The 22,568-nt window shown below is 47.5% G+C and overlaps 1 protein-coding gene across 3 annotated transcripts in view; it reads left to right on the top strand.

Moving 5' to 3' along the window:
- Positions 1–22,568, top strand: part of LOC146863706 (uncharacterized) — a 57,306-nt gene that overhangs the window by 8,179 nt on the left and 26,559 nt on the right. For 2 of the 3 annotated variants that reach the window (XM_085627848.1, XM_085627849.1), the window contains exon 2: positions 19,461–19,510. The exons of the other annotated variant lie outside the window; for it this stretch is intronic. The gene's annotated coding sequence lies outside the window, so the exon portion shown is untranslated. The remainder of the gene's footprint in view (positions 1–19,460; positions 19,511–22,568) is intronic. 3 annotated transcript variants of the gene reach the window in all.

The following is a 22,568-nucleotide window of genomic DNA, read 5'->3' as shown; positions in this document are numbered from 1 at the left end:
CCACTCGCTATGACGAGTCATATTTGATCGGGTCGAGCTATTTTTAAGAGCAACTAGTCCTTTGTGGCGAGGAAACTTAACCTAGAAAGGAACATATGTTCTGTTTATTCAGGACGTGATTGAGTAATAGAGATGCTTTTAAATTTTGTTTTTATCTTTACACATTTGCTGTCTGTTCAAAGACAAAGGTCTAATGTTAGTTTGTCTTTTGCTAATTGATGCTTATCTTGGCCTTGAAAATAGTGTTTACTTTGCTTTTGCTTCAAACAGCATATTTTGTGAAGTGAGCTTTCTGACAATCGTTGTGAAACAAAAGAATGTAGGTTGTCAGTTTTGTTTACATCATACAACTTTTAATTAGCTTGTAAAGGAATAGTCCAAATATTTTTAAATGGATCAGGAATTACGAAAGCACATTACTTTTTGTAATTCAGAAGTGTGATGCAAACAAATTTTTAAATAGGAACAAAACAAATCAAAACCCTTTACTTTGTGATATGATGCAAATGAAAAATTTGTGCAGAAACTCGATTTCCAAACTTCAACCTCGAGGCTGGGGAACCTCTCGGCAGAGATGCTCGACATCCTCTGATTCTAAGCAAATCACTTACTCTCCCTGTGCCTAACAAAAATGAATGTGTCCGTCTGTAACGCAACTGGTGCTCGCGTAAAGCGCTCTGATTCTTTCGGGTGTAGTTCATGCTATATTAAAAAGGAAAAAGCAGGCCATAGGCGCATAAAGAGGGGGTGTTTGTGTATGCAGAAGACACCCTAAGATGAGGAGGAGAGTGTGAGTTTGAGGGACGGACACTTTGAAAAGTGACAGGATAGAAACTGTGTTTAAAGACCTGAAGTAACTACATAAGAAAGCCGGGAACAGTGGGGAGGGAGGGAGGGAGAGGGATATATATATATATATATATATATATATATATATATATATATATATATATAAAAGGGGCACCGGGGGGGGGGTAGGCAAGAGATTGACTAGTGCAAAGCTTGAGGAGGTACATTAAGGTAACCTGTGTATGTAGGCAATATAGAAAGGAAACAGGAAGTGTGAGGGAATGATGAAAGAGGGCAGTGGTATTGTGAAATGAGAGTGGGTCTTGGAAGTGAGATAGATGAGAGGGGCAGTGGCTGTGTGGGAGAATGATTAGTGTTGCTAGAAGTGCAAGAGAGATGTCTTGTATTGGAATTGTTTGTTGTGGAAATGTGGATAGTAAACAAATCGTTTTAAGTGTATTGGAATTATGTACAGTGAGATTGTGTGTTAAGGCTTAATTATGTGGAATCGTATTGTGTGTTGTCTAATGGCATGTTGTGGAGTTGATTTCTTTGGTGTGTTAATTTATGTGGAAATATGTAATGTGTATTGGAGGTATGTAGTGTGTCCTGACTGAGACCTGGATGAACAAAGCCTCCTCCCTGGACATCGCCATAGCCATCCCCGACGGGTACACGATCACCCGCAGAGACCGCACCAACGGAGCCGGAGGAGGAATCGCCATCGTCTACAAAAACACCATCAGGGTCTCAACAAACACCAACGACACTCTCAGCACCGCCGAACACATGCACTTCCATATCCACACGTACCCCAAGACCACCCTAAGAGGCACCCTTGTCTACAGACCACCAGGACCCCGGCCACAATTCTGCGACTCCATAGCCGACCTCATCAGCACGCATGCGCTGACCTCCACAGACTACATCCTCCTCGGAGACCTGAACTATCATCTGGAGAACAACAACGACAACCACTCCTCCACCCTGATCGACAACCTCGCCAACCTCGGACTTAAACAGATCGTCACAACACCGAGCCACATCGCCGGTCACACGCTTGATGAAATCTTCTCGTCAAGCCCCCACGTCGCCTTCAGCCACACTTCCAAACTCACCTGGACAGACCACCACTGCATCCACTTCTCCTTCCGAAAATCCCTCACCCTACAGATCCCCCGCTGCTGCTGGGGCAAAGTCACTGAAGAACAACTACAGACAAGCCTCGCACTCAACCCACCGACCAACCCCGACGATGGTGCACTCACCCTCGGACGCTGGATGAATGACTGCGCCAACACCTTAGCCCCGATGAAAATGCCCGCCAACAGAGACACCAGCAAAAGAGCCAGCTGGTTCACCCCGGAACTCCTCGCTTCAAAGCGCACCTGCCGGAAATTGGAAAACATATGGCACAGCAACAAGACGCTGGACAGCCGCGCGGCCCACAAAGACGCCATCCGCAACCACCACCACCACCTCATCAGGAACGCCAAAAGGACCTCCTTCTCAGACCGCCTTGACAACAACGCACACAACAGCAAGGAGCTCTTCAACATCGTGAAGGAACTCTCCAACCCCAGCTCCAGCTCCAACGACATCCCGCCATCGCAAGCCCTGTGCGACTCCCTCGCCACCTTCTTTCACCGCAAGATCACCGACATCCATGACAGCTTCAACCCCCAGACAACCCCTACAGGCCTCGACACGCCGTACCCACTGCACCCCACCAATCACGACTCCCTGACAACCTGGGCCAATGTGAGCATCGAGGACACAATCAAGACCATGGGCACAATCCACTCTGGATCCCCGTCCGACCCTCTCCCACACCACATCTTCAACCAAGCCGGCAGGTCCATCGCACCCCACCTGCGCAACATCATCAACCTCTCCTTCGAGACCGCTACCTTCCCTGAGAACTGGAAGCACGCAGAGATCAACACTCTACTGAAGAAACCCAAGGTGGATCAGAGGGACCTCAAGAACATCCGGCCCATCTCCCTGCTTCCGTTCCCAGCAAAGGTCATCGAGAAGATAGTGAACATCCAGCTCTCCCGTCGCCTCGAAGAAAATAACATCCTGGACCCCTCCCAATCAGGATTCCACAGCACCGAGACCGCCCTCATCGCCGCCACAGACGACATCCGGATCCTTCTAGACAACGGCGAGACGGCGGCCCTCATCCTCTTGGATCTCTCCGCCGCCTTCGACACCGTCTGCCACCGCCCACTACGCATGCACCTCCACGACGCAGGGATCCGTGACAAGGCCTTGGACTGGACCACCTCCTTCCTCACCAGCAGAACTCAAAGTCCGCCTCCCCCGTTCCGATCCGAAGCCTCCGAGATCATCTGCGGCGTCCCACAAGGATCCTCCCTCAGCCAGACGCTGTTCAACGTCTACATGGCACCACTAGCACGCATCGTCCGACAGCACGACTTCAACATAATCTCGTACGCCGACGACACGCAGCTGATCCTCTCCCTCACCGAGGACCCTCTCACCTCCAAATCCAAACTCCACTAGGGAATGAAGGCCGTCGCCGACTGGATGAAGGAAAGCCGTCTTAAGCTGAACTCAGACAAGACGGAGATCCTCATCCTCGGGCCCAACCCCTCATTGTGGGACGACTCCTGCTGGCCCGCATCACTGGGTACACCCCCGGCCCCTACCAACCACGCACACAACCTGGGAGTCATCCTCGACTCAAAACTCACCATGACCAAACAAGTCAATGCAGTCTCCTCCACCTGCTGCAACACCCTCCGCATGCTCCGCAAGATCTACAGATGGATCCCGACAAACAAGAGGAAAACAGTCACCCAGGCCCTAGTCAGCAGCAGACTCGACTACGGAAATGCCCTCTACGCCAGAGCCTCGTCCAAGCTCATCCACAGACTGCAAAGAATCCAGAACGCATCTGCACGCCTAATCCTCGACATCCCACGCTGCAACCACATCACCCCCCACCTGAGGAACCTGCACTGGCTCCCCGTCGACAGAAGAATCTCCTTCAAGTTCCTAGTCCACGCACACAAGGCACTCCACAAAACCGGCCCAGCCTATCTCAACAGTCGACTCTCCTTCCACGTACCCAAAGGAAACTCCGCTCCGCTGACCATGCCCTGGCAACAGCCCCGCGCATCCGCAGAACCACATCCGGAGGTGGGTCCTTCTCCCACCGCGCTGCCAAGTCCTGGAACACCCTCCCCCTCAACCTACGACAAACCGAAGATCTGCTGACCTTCAGAAGACGACTCAAGACCTGTCTCTTCGACCAGTAGCAGCAGCCCCCGCACCCCCCCCCCCCCCGCCCAGTGCCTTGAAACCCTCACGGGTAAGTAGTGCGCTTTACAAATGTTTTGATTGATTGTTGTGGAATTGTGTTGTGTATTTGAAATGTATGGTTTGGTGTGGAATTATGTGGTGTGTATTTGAAATGTGTGGAGTTGAATTGTGTGGCGTTTAGTGAAATTATGCTTATTTGAATTGTGCGTCGCGTGTAGTGCATCTATATGTATTGCTGGTATGTGTCAATTGTGCGTCGCGTGTAGTGCGTCTATATGTATTGCTGGTATGTGTCAGAGTGCATTTATGTGGAATTTATTTATAATGTATTGAGTAAAGTGTAATGTATAGTGAAATTATGTCGTGCTTAGTGGTATGTGGAGTGTTATTATGTTGTGTGGTGCAGAATTGTGTGGCATTGATTTGTGTGGTGTGTAGGATTATATGGCATTGTCTGTAGTGGTGTTATGTGACATGGTCTTAAGTAGTATGTGGGGTGAAATTATGTGGCTGAGGAGAGGGAGTAAAAGAAAAGAGCAGGGGAAAATGAAAAAAGTGAGAACGGAGGAAATGAAGAAAGAGAAGATATAAAGGATAAAAACATATTGGAAATAAGACAGCAGGAAGGAGAGGATGAAAGGAGGGACTGCAAGAGAGGCGAGAAAGTATAGAACCCTATTCCTTAAATGGTTCTCAGTTGACCAGGAAACCCAAAACCAGAGAGTCTGAATAGTCCAGACAGCTGAGCACAGTTGCCTGAACCATTAATGGAGGCATGCATGAGGGAAGGAAAAGAAGATTTGTGCAAATAAGTTTCAAGATTAAGAAGCAGGTAGAAGACAGCTTATTGGCTTCAATTCCACAGCACTGTAAGGCTATGCTGACGGATATACAGCACTAGGCAAATCTCTTTTAACATAAAGGGCATTAAACCAGAAAGAGGGTTTATCATAATTCAGAACAACTTTCTCTCCCCGTAGAGGTTTGGAAGAGATGAAATCTGTACGAATTAGGTAGTAACACTCAGATTGGCAGCTGAAGGCCAGGACTCTATGCTGCTAGTGTTTCGATATAGTCCATGATATGTATTGGTAATGGTTTGGAATTATACTAAGCATTTAGAACACAAGCAATGGCAACGCCAGTAGGTCTCACTTTTGCAAGAGTTAGAGCTAATAGCGTTGTATATGACAATGTCTTTTACCTATGTTGTGGAGTGAATGTTTGTGGTGTGGTGTGGAATTGTGAAGAGTGGATGGAGAAGAGCTTTCTCCACAGGTTTGCTGTACTGAAGCCATAGCTCAGTTGGGTGAAGTAAGATGGAAGGATGCTAGGAACCCTCCCAGAACAAACATTACAGATTGGTTGGACCAGTACATACCTTCACATGCAAGCTACATGAGACAGGAGAGCAATGCACCCCAGAATGTGTGTCGTATAGGAGCTCCCCCGCAGCTGGTGCACTGGATAGAGTTGTGGGATATGGATTATTGTATGGCTCTATTGAGGGGTTGGTACTAGAAGAATATCACCAAGCGCCCTCAAGATTAACTGGAGCGGAGACTTTCCCACATGGGCACACACTAAAGTGATAGGAGGACTAAGCCACTTCCACCAGTAAACTGTAGAGAGGCAGGAAGAAAGAGCCTCTATATCTATCAAACAGAATGGATGTAGGGTCAAAGCCATAGGAGGCTTCGGCACCTCTTGCGGGCAAGCTATAGAGGGGTAGGGAAGCAGACATACTGCTGCATTGCCTGCTGATCGCAGAGGGCTGCCACAGGAGTAATTTCTCAAAGACTCTCTGCTGCATGGCCTGCCAATCGCAGAGGGCTGCCATAGAAGTCATTACTCACAGACTCACCGCTTCATAGCCTGATGATCTCCGAGGGCTACCGCAGAAGTAATTACTCACAGACTCGCCACAGAGGGCTACCGCAGGAGTCATCACTCAGACACATCTCTGCATGGCCTGCCGATTGCAGAGGGCTGCTACGGAAGTCATTACTCACTTACTCAACCCAAAGCTGCTGGCTCTGGCTCACATCCTTCTGCAACAGCAGGAAGGCCTAGTGATTGCTACACTTTTTTTTGCTTGCTTTCTACATGGTGTGCGTGGTTTTGTGTGTGACTTAGGTGGAATGTTGCTACTGCATGCACCTTTTCTACCTCACCGTTCACTCCCTTGGTCCCCCCATCCATTAATGAATCCATCTTGCCTGATACGAGACTTGACCTGATATTATCAACCCTTCAACAAGTCATATCAGACATAGGAGCCCTTCAAAACCTTATCCTACACCAACCTAAGTCCACTTATACTAAACAAAAATACAGCCCGTCCCCACACCCTAAGACCTTCTACCACATCCAACATCACCATACAAACTACCAAACACATGGATCTCCACGCTGGATCACAGTCCCACTCCCTAATGCCTCATCCCGCCCTGTCAGGGGGTTAAACCCTCTATCTGACTTAGACATAATGGCCCTCCTCCAATCCTACGATCTAGCTTACCCTTCTCTCGACACGGGACCTCCAGTTAGCCCGCAATCCGACTCCCAAATTCATTCCATTCCGATCAGCACACACAGATCCCCGAGACTCAATTCCAGAGGTATTGTTGAAAATAACCTCACTAGAATCCCCATCACAGTTGAACCTACCACTGTAAGCACCCAGCCACGTCTAAGATGTATACTCCTCAACTGCAGGTCCGCCTCCAGACACGCAGCTGACCTTGCCGACTTAGTCATCACGAACGAACCTGACATTTTGATCTTGACAGAAACATGGCTAAATGAAACTTCTACTCCCATACTGGACATCTTGTTACCTCCTAACTATGACATCTCCAGACTCGACAGAACTGACAGGCCAGGCGGTGGGATAGCCTGCATACACCAGACCAACTTAACTGTAACCAATTCCTTTGCCCCTGCTACACCATCCTGCGAACACCTATGCTTAAAGATCGCCAACAACAAAAAACAAATCTGTTCTCTCCACACCTTCTACCATCCTCCGGGAGATAACCTCAACTTCATAGAACACTTCATGGACATATTAGCCTCTAATGACAATCAACAGGTTAAACAAATTTTCTTAGGGGACTTTAACCTTCACTGGGATGACCAGAACGACCCTGCGGTTAACAGTCTCAAAGCCTTCCTCACAGACCTCAATCTCACTCAAATTTGCAACAGCCCTACACACGACAAGGGGGCAACGCTCGACCTAATTATCTCCAAAGCGGATTCCACACAGCTAGACTCGATACTCCCATGCGACTGGTCTGACCATCATATCATTTCTTTCCAAATCCTTGAATCTTTTAAACGACTCCCGACACAACCCCTAAGAACTAAGATTTGGAAGAGAAACCTGAAAAACATCGGATCTGACCTCTCATCCTTAGATTACGCAAACCCTCTCCGTCCCCCGGAAGACATGAATGATGTACAGGGGCTGACAAATCACTACTTTCACTCCATGAACACCCTGCTTGACAAAATGGCCCCATTACAACTGAAAAGAACCTCCTCAAAAGATTCTAAACCATGGTACGATGGGAGGCTAAATGATGACAGACGCTCGCTTAGATTAATTGAACGCCGATGGAGAGATACTCCCTCAACGGACCTCCTCCAAACTCTGAGAACAGCCAGAAACGCCTATTTTAGAAAGATCAAAAAATCAAAAACGGATTTCTTCAGGTCTCAATTAGACCTTGCCAAGAACCGCCCCAAAAAGCTATTCGACCATATCAAAACCCAAACTAAAAGCCTTCCTAATGCCCTCAACGCCAGCCCACTCTCTCTACCCAATTGTGAGGAGTTTGCTTCCTTCTTCGCCTCCAAGACAGAATCCATTAAATCGGACTTACTCAAGGACCTTAGATCCTTATCAGATTTGACTAAGAGCCCCTCAATCCCCCTGGATGGTGCTTTAGCTAATATCCGCCCATTATTTAAACTAAAAAACAATGCAAATTGGTTGCATTTTGACATTTACTCTGAAGACTCCATATTAAAAACACTCAACACTCTGAAGCCCTCCAATCACTTCACGGACCCGCTCCCTGCGAACTACCTAAAAGACTTCGTCCCTCTTCTACTACCCAGCTGGACTAAGATCATTAACACTTCCCTCCTTCAAGGCTCCATCCCTGACATCCTGAAAACTGGGCAGGTCTCACCTATCCTTAAGAAAACCACGGCTGACCCCTCGGACCCCAACAACTATCGTCCGATTTCTAATATACCTATGTTAGCCAAACTCCTGGAAAAATGTGTTAACGTACAGCTGAACAGTCACATTGATGGATACAACTTGCTGAACCAATTTCAATCAGGCTTCAGAGCAGGTCACAGCACCGAATCAGCCATGGCTCATATTGTAGACGACGCGATCAAAATCCTAGACCAAAATGAAGCTTGTCTACTAATCCTACTCGACCTGTCATCAGCTTTTGACACCGTCAAACACGACAACCTTCTTGACCTCCTAAAACACAGAATGGGAATATCTGGAAATGTACTGAACTGGTTCACCTCCTTCCTCCAAAATAGATCCCAAAGATTCAAGGTCAATTAAACCCTGTCCAACCCTATGCCAGTCACATTAGGAGTACCTCAAGGCTCCTCTCTCTCACCCACCTTGTTCAACCTCTTCATGGAACCTCTCACAGATCTTCTAAGCCTCACCAAGATACACTTCCACATGTACGCAGACGACACACAAATGTACATCAAGATACACTCACTAGAGGACATCAAATCGCTCAACACCACACTTCAAAAAACCCAAACATGGCTGGCAGAAAACCATCTGAAACTTAATTCTCTCAAAACGGAATTCTTTTTAATCGCCCCCCCTAACAAAACCCACACTATCCTGGACTGGATGAAGCACCTAACGGCTCTAAACGGTCACACGCTCATAGTCGACTCAGCGAAATCTCTGGGGATAACGCTAGACAGCAACTTAGAAGATGCAGAAACACATTAGCACCGCAACTAAAGGAGCTAACTTCCAACTAAAGACCCTAAGAAAACTGAAACCCTTTCTGCCTGCACACGATTTCAAACAAGCAGTTCAAGCCCTAGTAATTCCCCGAGTGGAATATGGAGCAGTTACCCTATGCGGCCTCCCAAGATCCTCAACCGCACCGTTAAGAGCCACGATCAACTCAGCTGGGAGACTCATCACAGGATCAAAAAGAAACGCTCACATGTCCCCTGACTTGAGAGCCATCAACTGGCTTCCATTTGAAGACAGAATTCACCTACAAATTGCCTGCATGACGCACAAGGCCCTCTACCACAAAACCCCACAATACCTAGCACAGAAACTGGTTCTCTCTGCGGGAATCAGAGCCTCTAGGAGTGCCAAAACCCTTCTCCTTCAACCTCAACGTTTTGCCAAGAAAAAAAACTTGTAACCGTTCCTTCTCGGGTATGGCTCCTAAGATATGGAACGCTTTGCCCAGTGAAACAAGAATGAACCCTTCCACTTCATCCTTCAAAAGAGAAGTGAAAGCTATCTTCATGGCTAAATTCACTTGAACTCTATATCTATTCATTGTGATTTTGTCTTATTGTCTGTTGTCTATGTACACTATACTTTGCCTCCTTCCATCCTGTAAAGCGCTCTGATACTCGCAAGAGTCTTGTTCGCGCTATATAAAACCTTCAGAATAAAAATAAATAAAATAAAATAAAAAGTTAAGGAAGCTTGTACTGTTGCTGGCCATGTTGTAAAAGTGTGATGTTTAATAATGTTTAAAAATTCATAAAAAGGTTAGTGTAGTACCATTATAGCCATACTGGAGTGTTCAGTAGACAGATAAATTCGATTGAGAAAATATTTTTTCATCGTGATTCTTTTAAATATATATTATCCTGCGTTTCTCCACCTCGCTTCTGCATATTTGTCGCAAAGATTGGAGCACGGAGACCAATTGAGGGCTGAAAGTTCTTTTCATTTTTCGTTTAGCAGCAGTCAGCCATTACAAGTTTCAGCCCAGAAGAGCCTTGATCACATGACGCGCTCTACAGCTTCACTACATCTTTTCTGCCATTTTTAGGTCTCGCCTAACGTTGCAGCGCGAATGCGCTGCATCGCTTTGCGAGACATGCAGTATACACTATAGTGTGGAAGCTCCGCCCACTCTTTGGCCCATTTTCGTCATTGGCTTAGGTTATAAATGCTGCCTTCTGATTAGTTTTAAGCTTGTTAGTCCCTCCCCATGATGGCCATGTCAGTCATTTGTATCCTTCCATGGCTACTGGCCCCTTTAATCGAAATACACTTTTCTTCCCTGTCTCCCCTCTGCCCCCTGCCGCAGCCTGTGACTTCTTTGACCCACTTTGCCTGCCCCCTCCCGTTCATGCCTTCCCGCCCACCCGTTTCCAATGCAATAGGTCTTGCGTAAATGCGAGTCCTATTGCATTGCAAATGCTTGTTTTTAAAGTAGTATCCCAAAAGTTAGGCAGCAGTTGCCTGGTTGTGGGCAGGGCTCAATCGGGAACTGCCAGCAGCAAATGGAAGCCAGGCGTCTTGCAGGGTGTGGAGATAACGAAAATAGGCAACCTCTCCTATACCCCTGTGCTCTGAGAGAGCGGGACATCCATAATTAGAAGGCTCTGGGGATTTGTGCACATCTGCTTGCAACCAAGTGGAATTGGCTTAGAGCAGGGCCATTTCTGTTGATTCTGTAGCATGCCTGGAAGGGAAACTCGTCGCTCTTGAAATCCATGCCCGGCAGTGCCCCAACGCCTCTCTTCCACATTGACCAGGAAAGGTAATATTTTACATATGTCAGTGCATTAACCTAAAACCCATTACAGTGGCAGCCTACAAAAATTTTCACCAAAGGAAATGGGTACAAGGGCGGTTAACTGTCAAGTCCAATGCTTCACCTTTCCGGAATACATGAACCAAATATGTCTCGGCTGCAGTTCGAAGTCCGCTGGAGAATCGGTGTCATCTCGGATGGCAGGACGATAATGCTATGTTTTGAGGTCAGCCATTTTGCATTTTCTTTCAGTGTGACCCACTTGCAGTATGTTGTTCTCTGGCGTTCATGTTAATCCATGCATTACGTGCCCGTCATCCCAATGAATTATGACAGTACATGTCTATTTATTCAATGATTTTCAAGCTTTGGAAAAGCAGGAGCATGTTTCTCATTAAAAATAGAATGCAATTTTAATCAAAACATATTTTAGCTTCTACATATCATTTGTCATTTCTTGTGCTCTTCTTTGTCGCTTTCTGTTATGGGTAAATTGGACACAAGTGTTATCATGTTTACCTCAACTTACATGTTATGATTGAGGATAATGTATGTGTATCCATGGTAATTTTCCACTGTATTTAGGTCGAGCTGAAGGGATTTCACAACTGTATTGTCTCGAAACAGCAGCAAAATTAGCCAAATTGTCAATTAAAATATTTACCCTAAATTGCAATTTTCTTGAAAAACATAAAGAAAACGTGCAGGGTGTTCTTCATTGTCTGTAAATTGTGGATATAACAGAACTAAAATGGGTGAAAAGGATGGTAGAACAACACTTTTAAATCTATTATGAATGTAGCTTATTCTCATCAATGAATAATGACCTCTAAAGTGGTAAGACTGAAGATCTGTACAAAATGTATAAGAGCCCATGAAAAGGGGCACAGCCAAAAACAGCTTTAGTTTCCAAAGTGCACGAGGCTTAATGCTGGAGAATCTTGTTACATAACAAATCTATGATGGAATAACCAATGACATTCAGAAGAATTCCATCTCTATAATGACACTTCAAAACAATACAGTAAACCAGCATATAACCCTCTCTTCAGAACACCACCAGCAGAACACATTCATGGTGATTATACTTTTACCATAGACAATAACTGAGACATATGGAAGCACTTCAACATACTAATTGACAAAGAAAATCATACGCCACATAATCACTCAGCCACATTGGTATTTTACACCCATTACGTTTTGCCACATTCCAAAACACAGTCTAGCACCAGCATGGATTATTGAACTCATTTCCATCACTTGGTTCAGTTATGCCCTTTTCTACTCTCGCAACCTTTAATAGTTCTTTAAACCTTAGAAGACCTTGTTACCTTGTACATCATACTTTTCCTGTGTTCTACATGTCCCCTTTCCACCAAAAATATGATACTACTCTGAATGTTGCTGTGTCAGTTGCAGATTTCGTTTAACAGTTGCATTGGTAAAGACTAGAGACCCACATAAACTAAATGCATAAATTTCACCTTAACCCTACTCAATCCACCTTTTTGAATCAATTCACGGACCACAAACCAGGACACACACCGCTCCCAGGCCCATCTGCCTCGCGCTAGCTCCGCCTTTCGTACTCCTTTATTCCTGCCCTCCCTTTTTTCTTTGTCCCTCTCTTGCTCTGCTCTTTTCTTTTTACTTTTATCCCTCTTCCCCAACTCTCTCTCTTTTAACATTCTTTCATTCTTTCTCTGTCCATACTTGCTCTTTTTCTCTTTAAATTTCTTTCTTTCTCCTCTTTCTTTTTTTTTCTTTCTTTCTTTCTCATCTTTCTTTCTCCTCTTTCTTTCTCCTCTTTCTTTCTCATCTTTCTTTCTCCTCTTTCTTTCTTTCTCCTTTATTTTTTTCTCCTTTTTCCTTTCTTTTTTCTCCTCTTGTTCCTTATTTCTTTCTCCTCTTTCTTTTTTTTTTCTCCTTTTTTCCTTTTTTTTCTTTCTTTCTTTCTCTCTCCCTCCTTCTCTCTTGTTCCATTTCTATCTCTCTCCATCCCTTTCTAGCCACATTTCCACTTCTTTTCTCGTTGTCTCAATGCTATTGTTCCTTCTCTTTTGTGGTCATTCTGACATTCTCAGTCATTTCTTTCTCACACATTCCTTTTATCTTTTCCTTTCTCCTTTGATTCTTTCAAACTTTCTTGTTGTATTTCTCATCCTTCATTTTTCCTTTATTTGCTCTTATATCTTTCACTCACTCGCTTTCTTTTCTATTTACTTCATGTCTGTGTCTTCTTTCCTTTAAAGTTGCTTTTTCTCCACGATTTGTTTAATTTTTCTCTTAATGTCTCACATTTTTGCTTTGCTTGGCCCTTTTCTTCTTTGCCATCCTTGGCACTTTTGTTTCAACCCACCCTCTCCTCGTTCTTTTCTCCTACCACTATTTCTGCATTTTTACTGTCCAAATAATGCACCATATTTGACCATTCTGGCTGTTTCAGTCCTTCTTTCTCTGCTGCTTCTTGCCCCCATCCTCTCCACTTTCTCTGTCTCTGATCCAATCACGTTGTAACTATTTCCAGTCTCTGTTTCTGTGTCTATGAACCCCGATGCAAGCAAAGAAACTGGACCTCCTTGTTCCGCTGGCTTATAAAAACACTACCACAATTGAGGCGTGATTGGCGCATCTGGCCCTTGGCTGAGTTACCACTGCGAGTGTTGCACTCCTGTGACACCCTCTCTGTCTCTTAAAGTAGAGGTGTGCGAGCCATCACATTAACAGGCAGAGACGAGGCAGGGGTCTTTTTGGCTCTAACATCCGGTGCAGGAGCAGAGTATGGAAAAGATTTGGGGGCAGATTTGCAAGCCCCTTGCGCCGCCGGAGCGCCACGTTGCGTGACGCACCAGTGTTGCAGCCTGCTGAGTAATATTTACAAGCACAGGTAAAGTCACCCTACGTGACGTGACCTGTGCTTGTAAATATTGCCCTTGGTGCTTACTTTCCCTCCATGTTAAACAGTAGATGTTTCAGCACCCAGGCTATTGTGCTGCATAGCTAAATAGATATAAAGTCCCAAATGCGAGACCGATTGCATTGCAAATGCTTGTTCTTAAAGTGACAAGTGCATACATTCGGCAGTCATAAAAATGAACAAAAGACTACATGTTTACTAGGGGTGGGCGGAATTTGCGAAAGTGACTTTCGCAAATTATCGGGAAAATGTTACAAATCTTCGCAAACACCCGGAAATATCGCGAAGATGCGGAAGTTTTTTCCCCGCCCGTTCGCGGTATTTTCTGCGTGGTCGCAGCTCGCCAACTTACCCATGCGGTTGCTCGCGGGCGCGGCCATCTTGTTTTCACTCTTCTCGCGGTGCATGATTGCGAGAAGAAAGACGTGATCGCGCGACCAATGACATTACTGCGGGCGCGAACTGTCGCGAGACAGCGCAAATGGCTACCAACAATCCAACATCTCGTGGAGAACGCGACCGGATCGGGAAAACTTGTCGGCGAACGCGGGGATTGAGGTAAGGCGATCGCGCGCGAGAATGTATTATTTTACAGCGCGAGCAAGAAACAAATTATCGCTAAGCTGCGGAATGCGGAAATTTTGAAATTTGTTTGCGCTCTCCGCGGAACGCGAAAATGTCAAATTATCGCAATTTCCGCGAGCTGAACGGAAATTTAGCCCAGGCCTAATGTTTACTCATCTCGTAATTGGTTAAGAACTTGAATATAGTCAATTCACTTTCAAATATTACCATTATATTTAAAATGACTACATATTTGTATTTCAACATCTGTGTATAAATACATAAAACCAATTTTAAAACTGTTTTTTGTTTTACAAGGTTATGCCTTTAGGCGAACCAACAGCTCCGTTTTCAATGCACTATTTAATATCTAAGTACATTTGTTCCTAATAATTGTTCCATTGAAAACTCAAATCAGAATCTCTGTATAATGCACACTGTGCAAAACAGCAAATAAGTAAATGTAAACATTGTTTGGTGCAATAACTATCAAAGTGCATATACATAACCATGATGTGAAAAAAGGTTAAAAATAGATAAAACTGTACGTTCACCTGGGAGGGCGGCTATAATGATTGATTAATTTGTGGTCCATCTGGCTTATAAAGATATATATGCCCTTTAAAATGTTGATAAAACGCCCTATAATTATTTTAACCTTATTTACAGACCAGTGTAGCGGTCTTCGGCAGCATTCGGGCTGCCTGGATGCTTAGAATCTTTAAGTCAAGGATGTATCTGGTTTCCAATCTACGTAACATCCTTTCCCGATTTCCCCCCTCTCCTATTGGGTGGTACGGAATCAATCAAGTAGTATACCAAGTCTTTTGGATCAGAGCTATGGCACTCACCAAAATGTCGCGCCACGGGGTATGCAGTGTCCTGATTTTTGAGGGTTCGAATGTGCTGGAGTATCCTTTTGTGGCCCTGAAGTATAGTACTTCCTACATATCGTAGGCCACAAGAACACTCCAGCACATAGATGACATGGTCAGTCTGGCATGAAATGAAATGAAAAGACAATTTATAGAGCGCGATAGCTACCCTGAGGCGTCCTAGCGCTACGGACAGAGCAGGTAGGTGTGGAACTGGGTACTATGCTGGTCTATTGAAAAGCAGGGTTTTCAGTTTCTTACGGAACCGAAGAAGGTTGGGCTCAGAACGAAGGGAGAGGGGAATGGAGTTCCAAAGGGTGGCCGCGTTGTAGGAGAAAGAGCGGCCTCCACTCCTGGTTCTTTTTATCCTAGGTACCGTGGCGAGGAAGGAGGAGGATGATCTGAGCGGTCTGGAGGGTTTGTAGGGGTTGATAAGAGAGTGGTTGATGGATGCCCCGGTTTTCCAGAAGGCTCGATGGGCAATACATAGGGCCTTGAAATCGATCCTTTCCTTGACTGGGAGCCAATGGAGGTTCCTTAGGCCGGGTTTAGCGGAAGTCCGCCGGGGTATCATGAGCAGGGTTCGGGCGGTGCAATTTTGAAGAGTTTGGAGCTTGCGCAGAGTGGCTTGGGGTGCCCCTAGATAGAGAGCGTTCCCGAAATCCAACCGAGACAGAATGAGACCCTGGACCATTATCTGTCGAGGTTGGGGTGGCAGAAGGGGGAGAATCTTGCGTAGGAGCCGTAGTAGGCCGAAGCAGGTGGCGGACAGTTTGACTGCCTGATCATTAAAGTTGTGGGATTTGTCCAGCCAGATGCCAAGGCTCTTTATTTTGTCTTTAGGGGGGGGGGCCCGATGGAGGTCAGCCAGGATAGGGTGATGGGGGATGGAGAGGAGTTGCCTAAGAGCATCAATTCCGTTTTGTCCCCGTTGAGTTTGAGGCATGATAAAGTCATCCATTTGGTAACCTCCTCGAGGCAGTCCCTAAGGTTATTTTGTGGGGATGAGGATTGATTGAGAGCCACCACTAGCTGAGTGTCGTCTGCGTAGGTGACTATTTTTATTCCGAAAGGACGGACAATCTCAGCTAGGGGGCTCGTGTATATATTTAAAAGGGTAGGGCTTCAGGAGGAGCTCTGAGGGACTCCACATCCGAGGGGTTTGTCCGGGGAGGTAAATTCTCCCTCAAAGACCTGGAAGTAACGGTCCGAGAGAAAGGATTTGAGCCAATCCAGCGCAATGCCTAAGACTCCTAGATTGGTGAGCCGATGTAGGAGGATATTATGGCTAACCGTGTCGAAGGCTGCGCTTAGGTCGAGGAGACTGATTGCCGCACATCCTCCCCGGTCCAGGGTGTTTTTCGCTTCCTCCGTTACTGCCACTAGAGCGGTTTCGGTCCCGTGCATGGGCCGGAAACCAGTCTGGGTGGCGTCGGTGGTTGGATTCAAGGAATTTGGTCAGAGTGGCATTGGCATATGTTTCCAAAATTTTGCTCAGCCATGGCAGCAAGGGAATAGGGCGGTAATTAGTGGGGTTATCAGGGTCTAGATTGGGTTTCTTTAAAAGGGCCTTTACCATAGCACGCTTCCAGGGCAGTGGGACAGGGCCGGTGGAAAGGGATGCATTGAGTATGGTGGGGAGGATATTTCCGGTGGCCGTCAGCAAAGTGCGAGTGGGTGCTGGATCATTGGGGGAGCCAGATTTCACCTGGCGCAGAAGTGGTTCTAACGTGGTGGCAGTAAGAGGGGGGAAGGAATCCAGGGTTTCCTGGAGCTGGGATCCTGCCTCAGCGGGTGAAGGGGGGCGGGGTTGGTGGTGGTGGGGGGGAAGGAGGTGTAGATGGTTTGGATTTTCTGGTAGAAGAACTCAGCCAAGTCATTACAGCGGGTTTGTACATTAGTAGTGTTGGGGGATTTGTCCGCAAGTTTAAGAATGGTTTTTGCGATACGGTAGATTTCTTTTGGACGGGACACCGCTGCGTTGATTTTTTTCTTCAAAGAAAATGGATTGGGAGTTTTTTAATTCAGATTTGTAGGTGCGGATCGCTTGTCTGTAGGCGATCTTCCTAGATGGGTAGTAGTCCAGCCGCCACTGCCTTTCTAGTCTCCTGCATTGGCGTTTTAAATCACCCAATTCAGTGGAATACCAGGGAGCTGTTTTTGTGGGTCGCTTAGTCTTGGTGAGTTTCATGGGGAGCACAGAGTTAAGTGAGTTAGAGATCCACTGATTGTAGTCCTCGTTTGCTGTGGTGGGGTTGGGAGTGTGAGGGGGTCTGGTGGAGTCAAGGGTTGCCTGCCATTTATCTAACGGAAGGTTAGACCAGTTGCGAACTCTACAGGTGTTAGTTGTGATGGGGGGGGGGTGGGAAACGGCGGGTGTCCAAAGTAGGGGAATCAGAAAGTGGTCTGACCAGGGAAGAGGAGATGGAATTCCAACAGAGAGATTCGCACTGTTGCTGAACACAGGGTCCAGTAAGTGGCCCTTGATGTGGGTGGGTTTGGGAACTAATTGTGTCATTTCTAGAGCAGATAGGCTTGAAGAAACTTCTGAGGCGGCGTGGTCCAGAGAGTAGTCGAAATGGATGTTAAGATCGCCTAGAAGTGTAAAGTTGGGTGAATTACATGCTAGGCTGGCTATGATAGGGGGGAGGTTGCAGGTGAATTGTCCTAACATACCGGGTGGACGGTATATGAGTAGGCCGGAGAATGTATTAGTGGGGGAGAAGTCCAGGGCGAAAGACAGACTTTCGCAGTCAGGTAAGATGTTAGGGGTGCTGCGGCACTTGTAGCAATCTCTGAAGATGATTGCTAGGCCGCCTCCTTTCCCTGTTTTCCGGTCTTCTTGTGAGATTAAGTAACCCGGGGGGAGAGATTGGACAAGGTCGGGCTCTGACTCCGAATTGAGCCAGGTCTCTGTTAGGTAAAGAATGTCGGGATGAAGTTCTGCTAGCAGTAGGGAGATTTCCGTCGAGTGTTTTGGCAGTGATCTGCAGTTTAAAAGGAACATGGATATTTTGGTCTTCACAGTGGGTGGAACAGGATGGGGATGGAAATTGCAGTGAGCGCATGGTGTATACGGGTCGGCCGGGTTCCAGGAGGGGTGGCGGTTGGCGGGGGTTATTCCTCTGAATTTGAGGAGGAAAGAGGAGCTATAGGTTATTCTGTGTGATGGGAGGCACGCAGGGTTCGTGGCCCCTGGCCTCGTCCGGCCACGGACGGGCGCAGACGGGCTTGCCTTTGGTGCGCCTTCGGCGCGCCGTCGGCGCCCCCGCTGCGTGCGTCCGCTGTGCGTTCTGCTCTGCATCGGCTTATGTGGGGAGTGGGGAGGAGACAGGACTGCAACCCACCAATCGGAAGCGACTTCCCTCCACACGATCGGGATTAGGACCCGCGGTGGACCGGGGAAAGCAACCTGGGGTTGTGGCAGCGAGAGAAGCCCTCGTGAGTCAGGTATTCTCTTGTGGTCGAGGTTTTTGAACTTTTGTTTTAAAATATACAGTGCAACAAGAATAAAGTGACAGTAAATGGTTTTAAAAACACAGTAAGCGTGATAGCAGCGTCAACAGCTAGCGCCAAGCCACTACCTCAAGCGCGTCTGCTGCGCGTTCTGCTCTGCATCGGCTTATGTGGGGAGTGGGGAGGAGACAGGACTGCAACCCACCAATCGGAAGCGACTTCCCTCCACACGATCGGGATTAGGACCCGCGGTGGACCGGGGAAAGCAACCTGGGGGTGTGGCAGCGAGAGAAGCCCTCCATGAGTCAGGTATTCTCTTGTGGTCGAGGTTTTTGTTCTTTTGTTTTAAATATACAGTGCAACAAGAATAAAGTGACAGTAAATGGTTTTAAAAACACAGTAAGCGTGATACCAGCGTCAACAGCTGGCGCCAAGCCACTACCTCAAGCGCGTCCGCATGTTAGTGATTTTGATTTTGTGATGGTTCTTTCCTGATTCCCAAAAGGGATCCTATATGTTGTTTTGTTAGTGCCATATAGGCAGGCTTTACACAACTTGCACTTAATAAATCCTTTGCGTTGTGTGAGCCAAGATGTTCCGGTTTGGTTCTCAAGATCACTTTTGACCAAACTATCCCTCATTGCGGGTGCCCTACTGTTTGTAATGGACACGTTTTTCGGCAATAGGTGGCCAATAGTGGGATCATTAAGAACTATGGGCCAGTTTCTTTTGATGATATGGTTTTTTTTTTTTTTTTTTTAGGTCGAGCCTGGGCGGCGCATGCACTGCTCTGCGAGGCATGCTGTTTTGAGGTAGGGACTTGAAGCTCCGCCCATATTTTTAATTGGCTTGTGTCATTGTCAACTGCAAACTGTGGCTGTTCATAGTTCAAAAGGCTTAGCAGTCCCTCCTTAGTACCATCTTGTCTCATTTTGTAACCTCCGATGGCAACACCCCCTGTTACATTTGTTGTTACTCAGTAGGCTTTAATTACAGCTTCCAAGAGCTATTTTCTCAAATAGCTTTGTCCTGCTTGCTGTTACAGGCAGGAGAGGACACGTTCTCTCCTAACGCTTTATAAAAAAAAAAATATATAGCTGCAATGTAAATGACAATGCCTTTTATTTATCTGTTTTCAAAACAACATACATAAAAGGCTTTGTCATTTACAATGCCAATAGCTCAAACTCTCATAAAAGCGAGACTTATTGCATTGCAAATGCTTGTTTGTTTTCCCAATAACTTTGGCGCCGGTTAACAAATCTTCGCGAAATTTTTAAAACGTATGGCACGTTACGGTCAGCTCCTATCCTGCAAGTTTCGGGGTGATTCGTCAAGCCGGGGCCGAGAAAAAGGGGGGTCCTAAAACGTGTTTTGTCCATGCTATTTCCCATAGGAAACTTTAGACACTCCTACAGCCCGAACTGTTGAACGGATTTACACCAAATGTGGCAAAAAGGTAGCCCTTGGTTCAGAAAGACCTTTTTTTTTTAAATGGTGTAAATCCGTTCAGTAGTGGCTGAGAAAATAAAAGTTTTGATACCTATGGCCGCGGTGGATCAGTGCACCCTGCCGATCACGAGCTGCATTCCAATTGGCTGTCAACACTTCAAACCAGGAATAGTTGGCAGCCATCTTGTGCGGAAAGCAGGGAAAAAAATGCACAAAAAAACGCAGGCAGGGTAGAAACACCTGACCCCTTAGGGCTGCTCATTGGGTCCCACAAGGACCCCAGGGCCTAAAAAAGCATTAAAAATAAATAAAAATGTCCGAATTCGCGCTGGGTGTGCAAATCCGGCCGAGAAAATTAAAAAAAACTAAGCGCGTGCTTCTGCGCTTCGTTTCATTGAGGCCCCCGGGTGGGCCAGGTCCCAGGGGCAGTAAAAAAACATGTGGGGGGCCCCAATCCCCCCACACTGCCCCGAGGATCGCCACCCCCCGGGGCTTAGAATACATTTTTGCGGGGAGCACAAGGACTTGTTTTTTAAAGTTTGGGGGGGCTCTCATTAATTATATTGGCGGGGGAGCACACTGCCCCCCCGCAGCCCGGGGACCGCCACCCCCAGGGGCTCTCATTAATTATATTGGTGGGGGGGCACACTGCCCCCCCGTAGCCCGGGGACCACCACCCCGGGGCTTGAGCCACCCCCACACGCCCCAGGGACCGTTACCTCCCTGGGGCACTAATCTAGAAATTCAGGGGTCCATTACGGACCCATGAGCCCGGGGACCACCACCTCCCCGGGGCTGTGCCATTGGTGGGTGCCCACCTCCGGGACACGGCTGTTTGCAATGACAGGGCGGGAACCTCGCGGCTCTCGCCCTGTCATTGCAAACTCTGGTTTGGTTTTTAAAAGAGAGAGCAGGGAACCTGCTCTCTCTACCAAAAACCAAACCGGATTGCTTTTCCACACGGGGAGCTGCATGTCAGCAGCTCCCCTTGTTAAAAAGCAATGCCGGCTCCCGCAGGAGGCAGGGAGCCGGCATGACTGTGGGGGAATTGGGGACCCCCCACGGTCCCCAACAAGTATATGGCCTCTGGAGGGGGGCCACGCGGCCCCTTCTATTTAAAAAAAAAAAAAAGGGTCAGGCCGTGGGGGATGGGGTCCACAGGGCCAATAAAATAGGAAAGGAAGGGGGGCCACACAGCTCCCCTTCTTAAGAAAAGAAAAAGACCGGCATCGCGCAGGGGGCCCACCCCCTCCCTGCAGCACTCTGCAAACGCGCCCCCTGGGGCTTTGTAAGATGGGGAACTAATTCCCCTTGAATACTGGGGTCCCTGGGGGCCAACTAGCCCACCGGGAACCTCCAGTATGCGCCAGGGAGCTGCGTTGCAGATAGGTGTTCAGAGGCCACACCCCTTTTTACACCTCTCTGCAACGCAGCTCTGTGGTGTTTACTGGAGGTACATGGTGGGCTAGTTGGACCCCAGGGACCCTCAGGATTCAAGGCGACTTTATCCCCCAACTTAAAACGCACCACGGGACGTGTTTGCACAGTGGTAAAGGGAGGGTGCGGGGCCTGAGGTGACATATGTGTAAATTAATTCCTCCTCAATCCGGAGTGTCCCTGGGGTCCAAATAGCCCACCACGTACCTCCAGTAAGCGCCACTGAGCTGCGTTGCACAGAGTGGTGTAAAAAGTGGCATGGACTGGGCCATCTCTCCAACGGAGGGCAGTGGCGCTTACTGGAGGTCCCTTGTGGGCTAGTTGGCCACCAGGGACCCTCAAGATTGAAGAGGAATTAATTCCCCAACTTAAAACGGCCACAGGGCGTGTTTGCACCCATGTCACCTCAGGCCCCCCCTCCCTTCACCACTGTGCAAACGCGCCCCCTGGCGCGTTGTAAGTTGGGGAATTAAATCACCTTGAATACGGAGGGTCCCTGGGGGCCAACTAGTGCGCCAGGGAGCTGCGTTGCAGAGAGGTGTTCAGAGGCCACGCACCTTTTTACACCTCTCTGCAACGCAGCTCTGTGGTGCTTACTGGAGGTACCTCGTGGGCTAGTTGGCCCCCAGGGGCCCCCAGGATTGAGGGGACATTATCCCTCAACTTAAAATGCACCACGGGGCGCGTTTGCACAGTGGTGAAGGGAGGGGTGGGCCTGAGGTGACGTGTGCAAACACGCCCTGTGTTGCATTTTAAGTTGGGGAATTAATTCCTCTTCAATTCTGACGGTCCCTGGGGGTCAACTACCCCACCAGGTACCTCCAGTAAGCGCCACTGCGCTGGGCTGCAGAGAGGTGGGCCAGGCCACGCCTCTTTTCACACCTCTCTGCAACGCAGCTCTGTGGTGCTTACTGGCGGTACCTGGTTGGCTAGTTGGACCCCAGGGACGGTCAACATTCAAGCGGACTTAATCTCCCAACT

This window comes from Triturus cristatus, chromosome 2_1, assembly GCF_964204655.1.
Source record: "Triturus cristatus chromosome 2_1, aTriCri1.1, whole genome shotgun sequence".
Classification (NCBI taxonomy): domain Eukaryota; kingdom Metazoa; phylum Chordata; class Amphibia; order Caudata; family Salamandridae; genus Triturus; species Triturus cristatus.
The sequence above is the reverse complement of the archived record's forward strand: the minus strand, read 5'-3'. Positions and strand labels throughout refer to the sequence as shown.